The sequence below is a fragment of the Gracilinanus agilis genome, chromosome 2 (genome assembly GCF_016433145.1).
Source record: "Gracilinanus agilis isolate LMUSP501 chromosome 2, AgileGrace, whole genome shotgun sequence".
Lineage (NCBI taxonomy): Eukaryota > Metazoa > Chordata > Mammalia > Didelphimorphia > Didelphidae > Gracilinanus > Gracilinanus agilis.
Window position 1 is genome coordinate 84173088 of NC_058131.1, and position 20991 is coordinate 84194078.

The following is a 20991-nucleotide window of genomic DNA, read 5'->3' on the forward strand; positions in this document are numbered from 1 at the left end:
AAGAAAGAAAGAAAGAAAGAAAGAAAGAAAGAAAGAAAGAAAGAAAGAAAGAAAGAAAGAAAGAAAGAAAGAAAGAAAGAAAGAAAAAGAAAGAAGGAAGGAAGGTTTTTAAAAAGAATTCAAATAGAAGTGAGATTTCCTAAGGATGACTATATGCAAATAGGCTCAGCTCAGATGACATTGCTCTGATTGAATCTAGCATCAGAATACTTTAAAGACCTCTCTAATGAGATCCACGACCATTCAAAAGAGATTGGCCTAGGAAATCTCATAGGAAAACTCAAGTAAGTTGAAAAATGTGTATTTCTCAGATTATGGCAAGCAGGGTGAAAGGACAGCCCACTGAGCCAATTCATCAGTCCAGACCTACATCTTGGACAGGCACCAAAGATGGATAGTGAGATGAGCTATTCTCAGAGTTAAATAAGAACAGAGGAAAGGCTAAAATAATACCAAGACACCAAAAGCTATCTTTTCCACAAAATATACTCCTAATAATGATGTTTGGCTCTGATTCATGGCATACTACAATATTCTAAGAATCAAAGTTGCAAAATAATCCAAACGGCAATAGAGAGATACATTGTGGTTATTAATAGGCTATAAGTAGTATTACTAATGATAATTTTGGGCAAGACCTTCTATTAAAAAAAACCCACCAAGGACAAATATGCCTGGGAAAGGAGATGGGCTGCTCCTGTAATAACACATAAAATAACAGACAGCCCCAGGGTTGCACTGGTATTGATGAAATATTAAAAAGAAGGTTTCCAGCACATTGGGTGAATCCTCTATGGAAGATTTATGGAAAAATTTGCATAAGAACTGCACAGGCTGAGAAAGCATGATTGGGTTGAAAGGTGTATCTCTGGAAAGAAACCTACATTGAGGAGATCATGAAATGGATGGAATGGAAAAAAAGCACTTATTAAGCACCTACTATGGGCCAAGCACTGCTAATCCCTTTACAAATTTTCTCATTTGTAATCTCATTACAAATATTCTCATTTGATGGGTGCATTATATTATCATAATATTTAAAATTAATCTTTAGTTCATTCACTAATTGTTTAGTTCATTATTATAGTGCTAGGTGTTAAAGGCGATAGAGTCCTAGACTTTGACTCCAGATTTGAGTTCAAATTTGATCGTATTAGCTGTGTGTATGTAAAATAAGTTTAATAATACCCCCTGCCTCCCAGTATTGTTATGAAGATGAAATGAGATGGTATTTTTAAGGTGTTGGGATTATATAAATGCTAGCTATTATTAGTAGTGCCAAAACAACAACAACAAAAAGCTTTTTGAGGTGATTTGAGAGAAAAAAAAGAAATTTGAATTCAAACTAAATAGGGAAGCTGAATATGCAAAATGACTCACTAAAAACACTGAGCTCAATTCTTCAAAATGTCCCTTGGGGCAGATCCAAGTTCAGAGTTGCCACTGACTTCATTCACATGTGCTCAATTCTGTGGAAAAAAGAACAAAAGGGAGAAATTAGCTCAAAACAATTTCATCTCAGCCACCTACACCTAAATGTGGGTAGGCAAAAACCCTGGAGATGTTTGGTTTCATTGTGGAAACAGTTTGAAATATTTTGTCAATGCCCATCTTGGAGGCAATTTAGGAATTCAGTGTTGGGCACAAGAATAGATGCTTAGTATTGATTTTAGCATCCAACAATGATGCTATGTAAAAAAAGAGATTTTTATCTATTTTAGCAAAATATGGGGGAAGAGAGGAATGTAAAAAAATCAGAGTCTAAAATATTTTTGTAATTCGTTTAGCTATTCTATACCTTTCTCCATTAGGACAGATGTCTAAAATTGATATTGGATATATGGAGAACTGAGTCAAATCGATAAAAATAGATGTCATTCTCCAATTGATAAATGGTGAAAGGATATGAAAAGGCAGTTTTCAATTGAAGAAATCAAAGATATCTATAGACATACTGTTATGATTAAAATTCTCTGGAGACTTAATGGAGAATTAATGTATAATTATTTATTAGTAAAAGTTAGAGAGAAAGATCCCATGATCACCTGGCCACCCTAATTACAACCCATTCTATACACAGCTACATGCAAGCCAGTACATGTCAAGATTTAAAAGCTTCAGAGAGGGGAAAGAGAGAAACTAGTGTCCAGCAAGAGAAAGAGAGCTTCCTATTTTCCCTCTCTTATGAAAGCCAATTTTCACCACTCCTTTTGGGACTCTGGTCAGACAGACAACTTCAGTCCAGGTCTAAGTCCTGAATTTTGACCTGACACCCATTGCATTGGGACAATTTATATTAAGTTCTAAATCACTCTGGATTTAAGATACACAAATTAAAACAACTCTAGAGTACCACCTCATAACTAGCCAATTGGCCAATATGCCAGAAGAGGAAAATGACAAATGGTGGAGGGATTGTGAGAAAACTGGGACACTAATTTTTTTTTTTACTTTCAAAACTGTTTTATTTAGTTTGTTATTCCTTCTGAACTTTCTACTGTTTGCTTCACCCTTCCCTACCCCACCCAATTTAACATATAGATCAACCAGCATAAAAGGAAAGGGGAAAAGGAATGTCTTTTTACAGGTATACAAAATACATTAAGGAAGCTGTTCCTGAGTCAACTCAACTTCTTCTTTAGCCTTGGGTTGGCAATGTGGGCACCACCAGGTGAGTCTCTGAAAACTACCTGGAGGCCCAAAGCTATACTTCATGACTTGATGTTCACTGTTGGTGAAGCTGTGATCTAATCCAATCATTTTGAGGGGCAATTTGGAACTATGCCCAAAAGACTTTGAAACTGTACACACCTTTCATCCAGCAATACCACTACTAGATCTATATCCCAAAGATAGAGAAAATGACCTACTTGTTAAAAAATACATATTTATTATAGCTCTTTTTGTGATAGCAAAGAACTGAAAGTTGAGGGGTTGCCCATCAATTGGGAGATGGCTGAACAAGTTGTGGTGTATGACTGTAATGAAATACTATTGTGCTATAAAAAATGAAAAGCAGGATGATTTTAGAAAATCCTTAAAAGATTTACATGAATTGATACAAAGTGAAGTGAGCAGAACAGAAGAATATTGAATACAGTGACAATAACATTTTTCGATGAACTGCTGTGAATGCCCCAAGTATTCTCAGCAATACAGTGATCTAAGACAATCCTAGAGACCTATGATGAAAAATGCCATCTGCCCTAAGAGAAGAAACTGGAGTCTGAATGTGGACCAAAATATACTATATTTCACTTTCTTCTCCTACTCTTCCTTTTTCTTCTTCTTCCTCTTCCTTCTCTTTTTCTATTTTGATTAAGATCTCTTCCACAAAATGACCAATATGGGGGAAATGGTTTACATGAATGAATATATAAAATTTATATCAGAGTATTTACCATCTCAGTTGAGGGGATGAGGAAGAAGGGAAAGAATTTGGAACTCAAAATTCTTTTTTCAATTAATTTTTTAAAAATAAAATAAAAATTACATTTGACATTCCCCAATGGATGTTCAAATAATATAAACAACCACTTCTCAAAAGAATTATAAAACATTGTCAGCTATATGCAAGATTACTTCAAATCAATAATAAGAAAAATACAATCCAAAAACTGCTGAGGTTTTACTTCATATCTCTAAAATTTGCAAAGATAGCAAAAAAGAAAATACTTAGTATTGCAGTAATTAGGAAAAATCAGGCTAATACAGGTGGGGTTAGGCATTGGTCCAGTTATTCTGGAAAGCAACTTGAAATTATATTAAGAAAGTAATGAAAAAGTCTATACTTTAATCAAGTGATCTCATTGCTAAGCATATACCCCAAAAAGTGACAGAACAAAGGTTTTATAAACACTAAAATATCTATGGTTGCATTTTTTTTTGCAATAGAAAAATCCTGGAAAAGAATTAGATAACTATTGATTAGACACTCAGATTATAAGCTCCTCAAGGGTAGAAACTATTGTTTATCATTCTTTCTATCTTTGTATTCCAAGCACTTAACACAGTGCCTGGTACATAGTAGGCTTTTAATAATACAAATTGATGACTACCTGAATAGCTAAATAAATGTAGTACAGGAATTTAATGGACCATCTGTAAAAAATTATGATCAATATGAAGACTACAAAGAAACATGAGAAGACTTACAGGAACTGATGCAAAATGAAGTAAACAATTATAAAAATAATATACATGACTACAATGATATAAGCTTAAAAAAACAAACAAAAGATCAAGTTAAATTCTGTACATTTGTAATAATTGAGCTTATCCCTAAAGAATAGTTATCAAAATAGACCTCCCTCTCTCTTTTCCAGAAGTCAAGGACTATGGGTGGAGAATATTGTATTTATTGTTAGACTTAATTGATAGGTTGGCATATAATTGATATGATATTTTGTGGAACTATTTTTTCTCTTTTAAAAAAATCATAAAGAATGGTTCCCTGGGAGGGGTAATGAGGAGGGAAATATAAAAATGAAAAGTATATTAATTAAAGTAGTATGCTTGAAAGTTTCAATCACAATATTTATCTGAAAAATATCCCAGAGTACTTACTAAATGAACTGCTCTTTCCATAGCCTTCAGTCCACCAAGATTCTAGTAGTTAGCTACAAAATTAATGTCTGTAAAACAAATTGTTTTTCCATTGAATTCTATTGTAAAATTAAAAAATAATCTTACAAAAGTAACTCAAGGTTGAACTGAAATTCTGAGATTGAAGAATTCTAGTGTGGTGGCAAGGCTTGAATATGGTGTGTATGAATGATAAATACACCCCAATAGTTTATTTTTCTTTTGTAGTATTTTCCCAACTTCAGGGTTTCTACACTCTTATTCATACCAGAGGTCTCTAGGAAATCACAGGAATTTCTCTTATTCCTGGAATAATATCGCTCATCCACATAGTGGATAATTAATTTGATAATAATAATAAAACAGAATCATGATTTCATAATTAATTTAATAAAAAATAAATTATAATAATAAAAACTAGCATTTACATGGTACTTTAAGGTTTATGAAGCACTTTGTGTATGTTATCTAGTTAGTAGAATGGAGATAGCCCAGGACCTAGAGTCAGGAAGATCAAGAGTTCCGATCATGCCTCAGACACTTGCTAGCCAACCCTGGGCAAGTTACTTTAATCTGTCTGCCTAAATTTCATTCTCTGTCAAATGAGACTAATGATCACACTTATTTCCCAGGGTTTTTGTGGGTATAAAATAATATAATCTTTGCAAAGCACTTTGCAAACCTTAAAGTGCTATACAAATCCTAGCTGTTATATCATCCTCATAACAATTCTATGAGAAAGTTGCTATTCTCCTCATTTTAAAAATGAGTAAACTAAGTCTCAGAAAGGTTAAGTGATTTACTAAAGGTAAGTGTCTAAGGGAGGATTTGGACTCCAGTTTTCTGAACTCTACTTCAAGCCTCTCTATGCACACACTATGCTGCCTAGCAGCCTCCTAAGATAGAGATCCTCTGAGCCTGGAGACTTGAACCCATTGAGAGTTGACAACTAATAATACTCTTCTAATTTTTTTTCCATCTTCAACTTCCATTCCCTTTCATCTGTGTTTATCCTACTATTTTCAGTTTGAAGATTCTTACAATGAGTTAAGTGGTTCTATCATCAGTTAATATTATATCTCCTAAACAATAGACTATTATTCCTTCCTTAGTTTTTCTTGTTCCCAATGTGATCCAATAATGTCCCTTTTGATGTCTTTGGTCTGTTCCCCAATCTTAATCCATTCTAGATCTTAGCTTTCTCACACTCTTTTTTATAGATTCAGTTCTTGTCTCTCTCTCTCTCTTTTTTCCCCCCTTACCTTCTATCTTAGAATCAATGATGCTATGTATTGGTTCCAAGGCTGAAAAAATGGCTAAGGCAAGAGGGATTAAGTGACTTGTCCTGGGTCACATAGCTAAAGGCCAGATTTAAACCCAGAACCTCCCACCTCTAGACCTGGTTCTCAATCTACTGAGCCACCATGCTCCACCACTGTCCTTTTTTTTTTTTCTTAATATCCAGCCCCAGTTAGTACATGCTCCTCCAATCCATCTTTGAAGGGTTATTGTAAAACCCAAGGTCATTATAGAGATTTATGTAGTGCTACATCAAAGTTTCTCCATTGCTTCACCCTTTTCTTCCTCATCCTGACCATTTGTGGTTTTTAGAGCCTTTCAGAGACCTCTTCTACTCAGTCACACCACTCATATCTGAACTTTTTCTAGTATGCTTATCTAAAAATCGAAGGCTCTTGGACAATCATACTCAGCCTTTCCTTCCTTTACTAATATAAACTTTGAAATCACAAGGTCACTTTTGTTCAAGATCCTCCTTTCTTGTTTGTTGGTCAGGATTGGATTCAGAGTTACCCCAACTTTCTTCAAGGTAAAAGTGTCAGCAAGGCAAGAATTTATCATAGAATCAGCATTCACTGAACAACAATGATGTCTATTCACAGAATAACAGGACTGGAAAAGGACCTTAGAGATGACTTAGCCTAACCCTCTCATTTTACAGAAGGGGAAACTAAGGACCAAAGAGCTTGTGTGTTTCCCAAGATGATTCACTAACTGGGAACAAATCTGGAGAGTAACATCTCTGCCCTTTGCCCTACACCACACTAACTGCCCCTTGGATGTTCAATTATTAGCAAAACAAGACTAATCAATTTGATGTCCCAAGAGTTGAGGTCCCCCAAAACTAAGTAAAAACTAGGGAAAGGCCAAATGGGGTCACTAAGATTTGGATGCTACTGAAACAACTGAAAGAAATAACAAATATTTCAGGCTGAATGGGGGAGGTGGGAGAATTGTTCAGTTCAATGATCACAATTTTACCATTTTAGAACAGGTGGAGAATAAGAATGATCTACTCTGTATTTCAAAAGTAACATTCTTAAAGATAAGATAGTGTCATTTAGGGGAACCTCAACTATTGAGACATCAAATTGTAGTCTTGTTTTGTGAATAAGCGTCCAGTGGTGAGTGTGGTGTAGTTAGGTGGCTCAGTGGATAAACCATTAGGCTTGGAGTCAGGAAAACCTGAGTTAAAATCCAGCCTCAGCCATTTACTAGCTGTGTGACTTTGGCAAGTCACTTAATCCTATTTGCCCCAGTTTCCTTATGTGTAAAATGAGCTGAAAACGGAAATGGCAGACTACTCCAGTATCTTTGCCAAGAAAACCTCAAATGGGGCCACTAAGAGTTGCATACTACTGAAACAACTGGAAAACAACAAATATATCAGACTGAATTGGGGAGGGGGGAGAATTGGTTAGGATTTTCAATGGTCCCAAGCAATTCCTTCATGTAAAAGTATCTTTTCAAGAGAATAGAACAAGTATCTTATTAAGTCCTTCCTACGTGCTAGGCTGCAGGAAGCCATCAAAGCCCGTGACGTTTAGCACAGCTCGTCACCAGCTCTGGAACCCACAAAGCAGGTGTCAGAAGGACGGAAATTTCTCATTCAGTTTTCCCTATGTGACTCTTTTTTTCATTAGCATTCACTTGTATTTAAACTATTGCAATCAGTATCCTTATTCAGCCCCAGGGAAACACAAAAAAACAATATAGGTTCATGGCAAGAACAACCACAGTCACAGACTACTCAATATCCCAAAATAAAACCCTAAACAAACCCCCATAATACAAAAACTTCCCCTAGAAGTCACCTCACAACAAACCAGCATATAGTGAGTTAATGTTAAAGATTTTAAATCTCTAACTCAGATTCTTATACACAGGTGCCTGCAAGAACAGGCCAGAACAGTCTCCAAGTCCCCCCCCCCCAGATCCAAAATGGCACAGTAATTTAATATAAAAGAACAATGAATGAAATATGAAGAAATTGTCCCCCATGAAAAGGCCTGTACATTCTCACCACTGTAGCCCGAGATATATGTCAAACACACCTAACACAAGATAAGATGTATGGTGGGAATGGAATTCATGCCAACATTGATGTAATCTTGAGAAAAATCATATAAAAATTAAAATCAGCAGATGGGACTTCAGATTAGCCACTGCAAACCTACTGGGTCTCTGGCTCTTCACACTCCATTTTCGTTCAATTGTCCCACCCCCAAGGGGAACTGGACTGCTGGCAATCCCCCTTCTACCCTCCAGCACTAGGCACTGCACTAAGTGTTTTACTAGTATCTCATTTGATCTTTACAACAACCTTGGGAGGTCAGTACTATTATTATCCATTTAGTTAGTTGAGGAAACTGAGGCAGACAAAGCGTGATTAGTAGACCAGGGTAACAAGAGCTAATGTCCAAGGCCAGATTTGAACTCAGATATTCCTAACTGTAGATCCAGTGCTCTAACCAATGTGCTAGCTAACATCTTTTTAACACAGATCTTCTTCCAGTAATAATGTCTGGTTGTGTCTCATGGAACATCATAAGTCTTCAAAGAAATGACTATTGATGCTGCTAGGTGATGGGGATGCAAAGACAAAGATGATGATCATTAGAAACAGTTTTCATGTGCATTATCTCACTCAGTCCTCACAATATCCCTCTGATAGATTGTATAAATATCATTATCCCATTTTTTTACAGAGGAAGAAAATGAGGCTCAGAGAAATCAAGTGACTTGCCTTGAATCACAAAGCTAATAAATTGTAAAGCTTCATCTTTTTTTTTAATCCTTACCTTCCATCTTGGAATCTATACTGTGTATTGGTTCCAAGGCAGAAGAGCAGTAAGGGCTAGGCAATGGGGGTTAAGTGACTTGCCCAAGGTCACACAGCTAGGAAGTGTTTGAGGTCAAATTTGAACCCAGGACCTCCCATCTCTAGGCCTAGTTCTCAATCCACTGAGCCACCCAGCTGCCCCCTATAAAGCTTCATCTTGACCCTAAATGCTATGACTTCAAGTACAATGTTCTTTCTAATTCTACACATAATTCACTATTTTGATGTGTCTGTGATTTCATTAATACAGTACTAACTCAAATAATGCAGATTTCAAACCAGCCACCCTTTCTTAGCCTATATACTAAGAGTTTTGTTTTAGATGTTTTGATATATTGATAGCTGTATCCACAGACTACCCATTTGTTATCCCTTGTTCTTGCTACATAACCAACCTATTTCCTTTTTAAGTGATATATCCCTATGATATCCTTTATGCTACTATTCCCATGCAATTCCTTATGAACAATACAGCTACCATGAGCCTTAATTCTTTGGAGATGATGGTATTCCATGATAGCATTGCCAGAAAAGTATTGGAATTAAAAAGATGGACCTTTGTTCCATTGAGAACTTTGGAGTCATTAAAAGCATGCATAATTTCACAAAGGCTATCTACCTCAATCTCTCTTCCTGTTCAGTTAAGGGACCAGTTTATTTTCTCTCCAAGTTCTAAATACTGATGAGTCAACTCTACTGGTTGTCCATCTGACTACAAATCAGAGTCCATTCCATATGTATTTTTCATCCATTTGGGTTTCCTATGTGGTTAAGCGAAACTCTTTTGTGTGGTTACAGATCTCCTTTTTCATGAGGCTCTGCAATGTGCCTGGGTTTGAGGTACAATGTTGTATTGTGATAATGAAATTAAATCTGTCCTGTCCATCCTTAATCTAATCACCAAAGGTGAGAACATCCTCACTTAATTCACAAGTTGGGAGGTCTGTGACTCATGTGTGCTAGAGTGAGTGTTGAATCAAAATTTACTCACTGCCTTCTGGGCAGACCTAATAAAAGCGTCTGTTGTCATTGGACACATAAACTAAGAGGAAGACACAGGAAGTGATGCAAAAGAAGCCCCTTTAAAAGAGAAGGAGTTCAGTTCAGTTCGGCTCTCTTCAGCCTGGAAGTGAACATGAAGGACCTCTGGCTGGGACCTTGGACTCACTCTTCAGCCTAGAACTGTACCTGGAGAAGCTCTGGCTAGGACCTTAAACTTGGTGAGACCATTCTTAAATCTTTCCCTTAGAAGTACACATAGCAAGTGAAGAAGGCTGACTACCTTAGCGTCCCTGGATGTACTAGCCTCCCAGAGACTCCCTCGGCTGAGAGGAGCTCTCGTGGCCAAACCCCTTGTTAATTGACTTTTAGACTCTCTGGCTGGGATCTCTGGAGTCCTGCTGGAGTAAATCCAGGTATTGAGTACATAGTCTAGTTCTTTAAACTAGTTCTTACTCTACCCTCTTCTCATCTCTCTACTTCCACTCTCTCTTATATTTTGTAAATGAATTACTAAAATCGTCTTAGAATTGAGATTATTTCAATTCTTGGTGACCACACTTTTAGATATTAATATATACAACCAAAAAACCCTTTTTCCCTCTTACAGTTTACCAATGGCAGCATTTGGAAAACTCATATCTTACGTCTTGTTACCCTGAGTGTTTTCAAAAGGATTGAGCGCCATTTTGGAAGGAAGCATAATGAGCCAGATGGTGATTTTCCTAGGCATTCCCCGAAATGGATCGGGACACAAATCAGAGAAAATTTGTGAGACAAAAACTAGAGACTGCCCATACACAATCTCCCTAAGTGGTCTCCACTGCCTTAGAATGCCTTGAGGGGAGAGACAGGTATCAGATAGCTAGGTCTAAGACTTTATTCCCAGGCTTCTCTCTTCTCATTGAAGAAATAAATAGGAGCTTAAATCCTTCAGGCCTTCACTAGGTCTTGTTAGCTCTGGAATTTAAATGACAAAAGGCTAGACCAGGAAAGACTAGAGAATCTAGTAAAACAACTGGACTCTGACAGACTTTGAAAGTCTGATCTTCACCAAGTAGTTATAGCCAAAAGGAAAGTTGGTATGAGGAAGAGCATACACAGGGTAGGCTGTATCCAGTTTGTACTGGCTATTGTTGAGTTTTCAGTGGGAGCATTTATACCTTGGAAATTGACAGACATTACAACTTTGGGCTTGACTTATTGTTTTTGTTGATTATCTAAACTTATGAAAATGGCAGAAAAGATGTTAATATCAATTCAGATTAAACTTAAAAGTGTGTCCTGCTATACATTTTCCCTCCCAGAGCCCTGGTTATTAAACATTTACTAGCAAGTATACAATTCTAGTAGTCTCCTTAGGAAACTAGTAGTATCAGTCCAGAATCTGATAAATCATCATATTTAGGGTATAGCATGAACTAGGTTACAAGGGTAGGTGGGATTTAAATCACAAGTTAGATCAAGATATTATATCTGATTGGAGGAGAGAAGTTGGAGGTAGAAGAGAGCCAAGACCTAAAATACAGAGAAAACCCCATTCTCTGATCTGGAGAGGATGAAGACTAGTTGATCTTGTCCATATAATAATATATTCAATTGGGGAGCCATTAATAGACAGAAGAGAAATTACTTCTATATCTACAACAGATTTCCAAGGAAAGTTGTAAAGCACTGGGATATATTTGGAGCTCAAATCCTTGTTCTGATACTTACTGCCTACATGACCTTAGATAAGTCATGTAAGTTAAGTTTTGAAAGGATTTGCAAGAAACCATGCCTTTGGCCAGGGTTTCCAGTTGGACACTTGGAATCTTGGGAGATTCCTGATGCCATGCAAGGGCATGAGACCAATCGTCAGTTGGGTTGTGCCCTATATAAGGGAGAGAGAGACTGGACCAGTGACTCATTTTGGAGCCAGGGATCCAAGGTGGTTGGGGTCAAACCTTTCTCTGGTATAAACAGGAAGTCAGATAATTCAACCAAACTTCCTGTAGAATCCCCTTAACCAATCATAATATGGTTTTTCAGGAAGACTAGCCTCCCGTTATCAATTGATGTTTAACTGGTGTTAACTAAATCAATATTATTAGAATATCAATGATTATCAATAACGCATCTAACTATTAATACTGATGATGGTACTTAATCTCAACCTCAGAGAATAAAACTGAATCCCCTCTATCCATTCAAATTCCCTAAAACTCCTTTGAAGCTGTCTTGTTGCCAGGCCAACCAACAAAGGTCAGTAACTGGTTTGAGTTTTATAAACAAAGATTTTACTTGAGGTAATCAAACAACAAGGGGAACTGAGAGAAGGGGAAAGGGTTTTAGGAATCTCTAAATGAAGTCTAAGCTTAACTCAAAGTTAATAATCTAACAGTTTCAGAATGTTGATAGCTGAGCTGGGCCAGAAAGGCCCATTGGTCTTCTTTGGCCTGCTTTGGTGGACACTGCCTGCCTCTAGAAGAATTAAATTGCAGCTTGAATGAAGATATTTAGATGGATAAATCTTCTGTAATAAATTGAGGGATGTTGATAACTGACCCTAAAGTTCAGTAGTAATCCTTTAACTTTCAGGTATGCTGATTGATACTTGGCTAGATCAATAAATTTTGGACAGAAAGGTTTGACCCCAACCACCCTGGATCCCCAGCTCTAAAATGAGTCACTGGGTCCAGTCTCTCTCTCCCTTAAAAAGGGTACAGCCCAAACCGATGATTGGTCTCATACCCTCTCATGGCATCAGGAATCTCCCAAGATTCCAAGTGTCCAATTGGGAACCCTGCCCAAAGGCATGGCTTCTTGCAAATCCTTGCAAAACTTAACTTATAGTCATTTATATAGGTAAGTCACCAATGATCTCTAAGATACTTTCTAACTCTATGGAGTTTTTTTTTTTAAAGAGTAGACCAGCATCAGAATAAAGGCCTCCAAATATTATCCAAAATCAAGTTCACTCATTCTTCCTCATCTGCCCTGAGGAGGGAGATTCTGGTACCTTTTTTATTAAAACCTTGAAAACTTTTCACAGCTAGTAGCTGTGAAGATCACTATAGTTATAAAAATAAAATGAAATAAAATAAAATAAAAGAGAAACCTTGCTGAACCACAGGGTGTTGAGACTAAGGCAGAAGGAACACATATTTTTGGATAGACTTCTGTTCACTCTGACCAGCCAAGTTCCCTTTTGTTACATTTGTGTGTCTTTCTAGAGGTAAATGTGGATTTACCTCAAAATACCATAAGGAAATGCAACTCTTTACTGTATATTTCCAGCACCATTATATGCATTTTGTAGGTTGTACATAAAAAGTGTCATTTTGGACAGAAATTACTTCCACCTGTGAACATGAGCAATTATATTCCTTTTTCAACCCACTGCATAAGAAGCAACTCTTGGGTGCAAATTTGAGGATCCCAAAGTCTTCCTATGGTTTTTGTTGTTGTTGTTGTTGTTAGCTTCTGGGTTACTTTTACTCTCCTACTTTTTTACCTTCTCTCTTAGAATCAATCCTAAATATAGGTTCCAAGGCAGAATAGTGGTAAAATCTACACAGTTGGGTTTAAATAACTTGACGGGGTACAAAGCTAGTAAGTATCTGAGGCCAGATTTGAACCCAGCATTCTTTCCATTGAGCTACTGCCTCCATGTATAACAGCTAGGATCATAAATTTAGGGCTGGAAGGGACCTTAGAGGCCATTGATTTTAAGAAAGGAAGGAAGGAAGGAGAAGGAAGGGAAGGAAGGGAAGGAAGGAGAAGGAAGGGAAGGAGAGAGGAAAGGAGGGAGGGAGAGAAGAGGATGCTTCAGTCTGCACTCAGAGTTCATCAGTTCTCTCTCTGGAGGTAGATAGCATTTATCATCATGAGTCCTTTGGAATTGTCATGAATAATTGTAATGATTAGCATCACTTGTCTTTCACAGTTGATCCATATTGCTATTATTGTGTTTAATGTTCTCCTGGTTCTGCTCCCTTCACTTGTATCAATTCATGTAAGTCTTCTCAGGTTTTTCTGAAATTAGTAGTTTTCTACCCCTGCCCTGCATATTAGTATAAATGAATGTAAGGGTTTAGTATTCATGAATTACCTTGGTCAGCTCTCAGAAATGATTGTTAGATTTTTTAGTATGAGTGTTTATATCTTAGAAATCCACAAGCTACAAAGCAATTCATAAATAAATGCATACTAAACTTCTCCTATAAACAGTATTTATTGTCTGCTTTTACCTTCAAATCCTCAGAGCTTGATGCAGAAAAAGCCTTCAACAAAATACAACACATGTTTCATTAAAAACACTAGAAATCGTTGGAATAAAGGACTTTCCTTAAAATAATAAGTAATACCTATCTAAAACCATTAGTAACTGTTATCTGCAATGGGGGTAAGTTAGAAACCTTCCCAAATTCTCAGAGCTTGACTTATTATTTTGTTCATTGTTTGTACTTAAAAAGGTGCTTGAGAGGGGCAACTAGGTGGCTCAGTGGATAGAAAGCCAAGCTTAGAGTTGGGAGATCCTGGGTTCAACTTTGGCCTCTGTAGGAAAATATAAGTAAGGTAATGGGGTCACCAGGAATATTACAATAAACTAAGTGGTTTGTGGGAACACACTCTAGGATTTATGAGAGACTGGATCAGGGTGAAGAGACCAGAGTTTTACTGAATCTCCACAGGAATGGCAGTTGATCTTAACTGTCACCCAGCTTCCACTAGACCAGAGTATAGTAACAGGCTAACAAGGTAAAAGGGACTTAACAGCTTTAATTATGTTAGACTAAAAGGTGGGAAAGGATTTCTATACTTAAAATCTAAGGGATAAAACCACAGGGCAATGGGAGGACTTATTCTACTCTTATCTAAGTGATCTAAACTAACAGGGCCCAAGGAGCTATAGAGTCTCTGGGTTTCTGCCTCAAACCTGGAACCTGCCAGGCTTGAGTACAGCTAGGACTTAGTGGCTTTGGGATTCTCACTGCAATCCACTGATGATCTCTGGATGCCAGGAGTCAAGATGATCTCAGGTACCAAGTAGAGAGGGTTCTGCTTGAAGCACTGTCCTCCAGTTTTCAAACTTCTCCTCCTCTCTTGGCTCTGTAGATTTGTCCTTCTTCTAAATGCCACACCATACAGGATCCCAGGGGAAAACAGGAAGCAGGGTGTCCTTTGCTCTGAGGTCTCCCAGGCTGGCAACAGTTTTGCCCATCACTAATGGAGTCCACACACAGAGCACAGACAGACTTCCTCCTCCTTCATTCTAACCTGGAATTCCCAGCTCCAGCTCCTTCCTGCTAGGTACATCTTACTTCCTAATAACTAGCTAATCTCATCTTACTCATAACAGTAGCTAAGTGACCCTGGCCGAGTTACTTAATCCCAATTGCCTAGTCCTTACCATTCTTCTGCCTTGGAACCTAAATTTAGTATCAATTTGAAGATAGAAAGTAAAAGATGTTTTTAAGTGGGAGAAAAAATATTAATAATGAAGATTAAATGAAAGCGTATCTTACATATAATTTTTTTAGGGGGGGGAGAGGCAGAGAGAGCAGCTTTTTAAATGTTTTCCTGCCTTGTCCTGTCTGTATTCAAAGTGTTTTCAATTTACTAGAAGTTGGAAGAATTTGTATTTCATTGACATAGCCTTCAAAAACTCAGTCATTTCTACACCCAACATGGAATAGAATTTTATCAGAAAGCATATCAATATCAGCAGACCTTTAGACGGGGGATGACTTCATTCCCTGAATCTTCTTTTCTTGCTAAGTTGGAGCAATATTTATAAAGCAATAGAGGTGTGCTAGTAAATGTTTAACAACCAGGCTGGAGTGAAGGAGTAAAGGACACAATGCAGGTACACACACTTAATTTTATTTTAATTAAGTTTAATTTGCATTATTAGCATATTCTTAAGTCCAGACAATCAGTAGTGTCCATCCTGCATAGCTGAGAGGATGAAATAAGATTATAAAGTGTTTTCAAATCTCTCCATAGTGAGTCATTCTAAAAACCTATGTCTGAAAATAAAAAACTAATTTTTAATGGGGAAAAAAGTCTAGACAATGAAGAAAACAATAACTCAAGTCCTGATTTGTATTGTCTGTCAATTTCTGAGGTACAAATGCTAACACTGAAAATGTAGCATTCTCACAACTGAGCATTATAGTGCTATCAGTGCAACAGAAAAATCATCAGCTTTCTTGTCTGTCTGCCGTGCCTCGCTATTGACTCAAATGGTGTGGACAATATGCTAAAGCCCAGATCTTTTTTCAGATAAACTGCTATTTAACTATACCTCCCCTGCCTACTTCTTATCAAATTGATTTTTAGAAACCAACATTTACCCCTGTTTCAAGTGATCTTATTGGATTCGGCTCAGTATTCTAGCCCATCTGGGTCTCTCTGATCCTGATTCAGTCATCCAGTGTGTTAATTCTCCCTCCCAGCTTTGTGACATCTGCATATGCATTATGTTTCGTCTGTGCCTTTATCTAATACAATGTTTCAAGATCTGTTTCCTTCTCTGCAAAAATGAGGGAACTAGATTAGATGATCTCTAACATTCCCAGCTCTAACACTCTGTGATTCTCAAAAGGAAAGAATTTCAACAAGTGAAAGGGTGAGAGGATGTGATAGAAAATTCAAGGAACAGGATGAGTAAAAATATAGAGGCAAGAAAGTACACTGGATCTTTTCTCCCTTTAGACTGTAACATAGAGAAGAATCCAGATCTCCTTTCCCCAGATTACATACAGATCATCAACCATTAATTGGATGGTATTTGGTATATACCTAAGGTGTAAAGGGTGTACAGGGAGGATTGGCACCTCTGGTATGAAGGCTTAGCCAACCCCTTTTCAGGGCTGCTCATCCACCTTTAGTGTCTACCTATCACCCAACTCTCCTGTGACTCCAAGAATTCGAAACAAAGGTAGTGGCCACATCCTGGTAAAACAGGCTCAGCTGACCAGCTAAATGGGCAGCTGAGAACAATTTATTCCAATAGCCATGAAGGTAGCTAAAGCAGACACAGAGGAGTGCCTAGAGCTTGGTCAGACATCAAAGAATGGAAGCAGCCAGTTGTTTATGATTGGAGAGAGCCATGAGAAAGGCTTACCTTTGCCTGTCTCCACATATCCCTCCCACTAAAGGTATTTTGACCCTACTGTTACAGGAATAAAGAAGAATATAAAGACAATGTCCAGGATGCTTGGAATTAGCCATCCTTGGGGACTTTTTCATTATTATTTATTTCAATAATCCATACTACTTATAATTTGCAGAAAGCTTTCTAATGGGTTTAAAAGCCCAAGAAGGAGACATTCTAAAAGGTAGCTAATGTGAAATGAACTGCAATCTTGGAAATTGCAATATGTCATAAAGATATTGTGAGTGACAACATGGTAGATGATCTGTATGGAATCTACAAAAGAGGAATATTGGGCCCTGTTCCATGCTCCTACATAAATGCAATGCTCCTTTCACTAAACATGCCTTGGATTTTCTTGCCTCCATGGCTTTCATACAGAGTTCCCTATGCTTGGACTGCCCTTTCTCCACCACTCTACCCCTATAGTGTTCCTACCCATTCAGAATCACAAAATAATAGAGCTACCCTTTGGTGCCAATGTTTCTGAGGCAAAGCAGTGAGAGGTCAGGCATCAAGAAGACTACCTGCATTTCCTAAAGTCTATAAAGAATGCTACAACAAAGTATAACAAAGAAATGGCAGGAATTCTCCAGGTAACATAGCTTTTCATAGTGGTAGAATTTAGTATGTCTATTGAACCAGAAAAATCAAATTAAGAGTGTAAGTGAATATAATCCTTGCCATTCAGAATTTGGCAGGGGATGGAGAGAGAGAGCAAAATGGGGGGGGAGGGAGGAAGCAGGAGAGAAACAGAGAAAGAGGAGGGAGACAGGAAAGAGAAACAGAGGGAAGAAAGAGACAGGGAGGAGCAACAGAAAGAGGAGAGAGGGAGGAGAGAGAGAGGAGAGATACAGAAGGTACAGAGAGGCAGGGAGATGGAAGAGGGGGAGAGGGGGAGGGGGAGAGAGAGAAGGAGAGAGGGAGGGAACACAGAGAAAGGAGAGAGACTGGATGGAGAGATAGAGAGACAGGATGGAAACAGAGAGAGGAGAGAGATAGGGAGAGACAGAGACAGGAAGAAGAGAGAGACAGGAGAAAGAGACAGAGAGAGGAGACAAGGAAGAGAGACAAAAAGAGGAGTGAGACAGGGAGGAGAGAGACAGAGAGAGAGAGGAGGAAGACAGGAGAGAGAGAGAGACAGAGAGAAGAGAGAGATAGGGAGGAGAGACAGAGAGAGGAGGGAGACAGGAGAGAGACAGAGAGAGGAGAAAGGACAGAGAGCATTTGGGAGAGGATTAGGTGTCTGACTATAGAATACACTGGACTAAAAACACACCAAACTCCACCTTTGTTCTTAAAAGCTTACAAGATCCTAGACCCTGTGGCATGCTCCTTTAAGACCAATATAAAGGAAGTTCTACCTTTGCCCTGAGGTTTCCCTCCTCCCAAGACAAAGGATGTTTTATTGTTAAGTAAGACAAGAATCTGTCATGGTCATGGTGTGCTGATTTTTATGCTACAAAATTGGGCCAGTTATATGACAAAGATGCCAGCAATGCTGAGTGAAGGCTTGGCAGCAGAATTTGTTTTAAGTTGGTGCTGCAGGAAATGAAGAAAGATTGCATCTGGGGAGACTTCCAGATGGCTGCAAAGTCTTGAAATGTTACTTTCTTTTCTGTAAGAAAAGCCATACAGAAAGTTTTCTGTTAGAAAGTGAGAGAAAGAAAGGAGGAAAAAATTTGCATAAGAAACTCAATGTAAAACTTTGCAAAGAGGGACTGCATGGAACTGGAAGAAGCTGTTCTAGAATCTGGGGATGTCTTAAAACTGGACACCCTGAGACGGTTGGGGTTGATTGTTCCTGTCTTTCAGGGTGATCAAAGAAGTAAATTCCTGTTGGTAGAGCTGTCTAAGCCATCTTGGGAAGTGGACATAACCTGTTCCCTGAAAGCTAAAGGTTCTTGCTTTTCAGAGATCCTGAGATTCTGATATCCAATCGGAAGAATTTGTCATTTCCCGTCTCCAATTTCTATCTGCCTGTGTTCCTGTACTATCCTGTGTCCTGAATGTTTCATGACTGCTGAGAGAGAGCTGCCAGTAATTGGGAAAGCCCTAGCCATCTTGAATTAGGCTGAAGTGGGTGAACCCACCAAGGGTTCAAGCGATCCTATATTGATGAACTTTTAATTTATCTACCATTTATTTGGAGGACCAGTTAGGTCAGGATAGATAAATAGTGTGGGAATTTTAGACTGAATATAGATTTAAGCAGCCTGAAGACCTTTGAAGATGGTTCTTTGCGGAGTATCTAGATTTTAAGCTAAGGGACTCCTTATTGCTGGTCTTCCTCCCTTCCTCTTTTATTTGATATTAATAAACCTCAACTACTACTTTTTACCAAGTTGTCAACTAGTCAGATAGCATTTTGGGCCTACAAAGTGTTATGTTGATAATAACAGATAGTTTGGGGAAGCAGATAATTATGCCAGGGCTAGTAACCTCCAACACACAGACACAGACTGACAGGCTTCAGTGAGAAGGGAGGGGGCTTGACACTCCTGGCTCTCAAACCCCTCCCCTCCCCCAAGCAGTTGATTTTCAGTTGGAAAATGGAGACAGGCTGAGGTACTTCTAGCAAGTTTCTTTTAAGGCTGAACTCCAATAATGTTCCCTTTCTTTAACTTATATTCCTCACAGGTCTGATAGAGGAATAAGTAGAAGTTAGTTATCTAAATGTTGAGGACTGAGATGGATTAAAACTGGCAGCTGAGAGGATTCAAGCTAGGAGATAACTATGAGCTGTGAGTATCCCCAAATAATTCCCTGGCACAGATATTGTAGGTAAAGCTTATATTAAGAAGGTAAGGGAAAAGCTAGAGGGGGTAATTAGGTTTTGGATAAGGAAAGGGTAATCCTGATCTATTAGGTTGAAGCTGCCCTTCCCCCTCCTCAGGAGGGGGTGACGGGCACTTGGTTAAACTGGCTCTCTTGTTAATAGTGAATATTTCTAATCTCTATATCAATAAATAATTGTTGTATTGATGCTGGTAAGGACTAACCCTACTAAGCAGGCTAACTCCTGAGTAGAAACCATGATGGCTTAGCCACAATGGCCCTCTCAGGTGAACCCCTAAGTCAGGACCAGTAAGCAGTGAGATCTGCCCACATTAACCCCCAGAAGCAACTGACTAACTCCCTCTCAACTGTCCCCTTATGCAAAGTTCTCCAGGGGGGTCCCCTGGAATTCTGGGTGAGGCTGACCCTGTATTTTGCAGGGATTCCATGCTGCCATCATCTGTACATTACAAAAGCTGCCTCTCAGGCTCACCCTCTGAGTGAAATACCAAACCTTGATACAACAACTCTACAAATCTTATCACCCATAATACCCACATATTTCAAAAGATGCAAAGGACTCTCTCCACATCTCCTACCAAGGAGACCCTCAATGCTACCTTCTGGCTTTTAAGGTTCTATATGTTATCTTGGCAGCTGGCAAAGAATATGGTCTGTACATTGTATAACCTACCAGGAAGGGCACATCTGAGGGCAGCGCCCTCAATGGTCATTTCCCCATTACAAAGCAATGTAAAAAGAACTTATGGTGGAGAAGCTAAGTCATTCATCAGACTGACAGTCAAGCCTAGAGACAGGAGGTGCTGGGTTCAAACCTGGCCTCAGACACTTTCTGGCTATGTGATTCTGAGTAAGTCACTTAACCCTAATTGCCTGACCTTTACCACTCTTCTGCCTTGGAACCAGTCCACAGTATTGATTCAAAGATGGAGTTAAGGATTAAAAAAAAAAAGAGTTTTTGGTATCATCCCCCCAAAGGTATTTACATTTTTAATATAGTCTTCCAAAGACCAAAAAGCTTTAAAGAACTAAAGGAATGACTCTATGATATAAATTTTTAGAAAATATGAAAGAATAAAATTTGGGGGAAAAGAGTTTTCCCAATACTCTTCAAATAAGAACATGGAGATGTATGTCTATTCCCTTACTTTTAAGACCTATTTTCCATCTTTACTATATTGCCATGAAAAAGAATTTAGATAATTTCTATTTTTTTTAAACAACTGGGAGGCTCCTCCATCAGTTTTGTTTTTAAATGCTAACAGCTTCTGGGTAATCCTTTGATCATATATAGCCATTAAAAAGTATCCTTAGGCCATGGCCC